The sequence below is a fragment of the Fukomys damarensis genome, unplaced genomic scaffold (assembly GCF_012274545.1).
Source record: "Fukomys damarensis isolate Sample0158 unplaced genomic scaffold, DMR_v1.0_HiC HiC_scaffold_19, whole genome shotgun sequence".
Lineage (NCBI taxonomy): Eukaryota > Metazoa > Chordata > Mammalia > Rodentia > Bathyergidae > Fukomys > Fukomys damarensis.
Genome location: NW_022900931.1, coordinates 66,765,114 through 66,765,395, shown reverse-complemented (window position 1 = coordinate 66,765,395; position 282 = coordinate 66,765,114).

Genomic DNA, 282 nt, shown 5'->3' with positions numbered 1-282 from the left:
CACCACAGCTTGGGTGCCCTGGGCTCCGGAGGGTTCGTCCCTTTCGGCGTGAATGGGATTCTCCGTGGAGCAGCCACATGTTTCTTTGCTTTTATTGGTTTCGATTCCATCGCCTCAGCAGGTAGCGTGGTCCTTTGGTCCCTTTTTTCTCCTTAATGCAGCGTCTTGCTATGTGTCAGGCTGGCCTCAAAGTTGCGGTGATCCTCCTGCCTCAGCCTTCCGAGTGCTGGGGTGGCGGGTGTGGGCTCTTCTGTTGCTTTGGAGGCGCGGGGTGCGGCTGTG